Source organism: Penaeus monodon, chromosome 34 (genome assembly GCF_015228065.2).
Source record: "Penaeus monodon isolate SGIC_2016 chromosome 34, NSTDA_Pmon_1, whole genome shotgun sequence".
Taxonomy (NCBI): Eukaryota; Metazoa; Arthropoda; class Malacostraca; order Decapoda; family Penaeidae; genus Penaeus; species Penaeus monodon.
The window spans coordinates 12625985-12626310 of record NC_051419.1 but is presented as its reverse complement, the minus strand read 5'-3'; the positions used below and the strand labels follow the sequence as shown (position 1 = coordinate 12626310).

Genomic DNA, 326 nt, shown 5'->3' with positions numbered 1-326 from the left:
TCTTGTGGATTAAAAACCCATCTAGGCACAGCTGGACAACTCACCCAGACAGTAAAACTCATTAGTGTATATTATTCAGTAATACATGTCAGCATTACTTATTTTGATAGCAGTCTACAAGAAAGAGATTGTAATTGTCAAGCTTGAATATCACAAATTAACATTTTCTCAGACTCATTTGTAACAGGCCAAGTTATTGAGCTGAAGCGTAAAGATTGGTACTACAGGTGAACTGGCAATAAAATGGCAATTCATGTCACCCAGATGAATGCAATTTGTCTATGATACATCACCTGGAGGCAATGAGTTAGCCCCTTGGATTAGAG

At 37.4% G+C, this 326-nt stretch overlaps 1 protein-coding gene across 1 annotated transcript in view; it reads left to right on the top strand.

The window, feature by feature from the left end:
• LOC119594819 (enhancer of polycomb homolog 1-like) overlaps nt 1-326 on the top strand; it is a gene marked incomplete in the record, with an annotated part of 44199 nt that overhangs the window by 21362 nt on the left and 22511 nt on the right.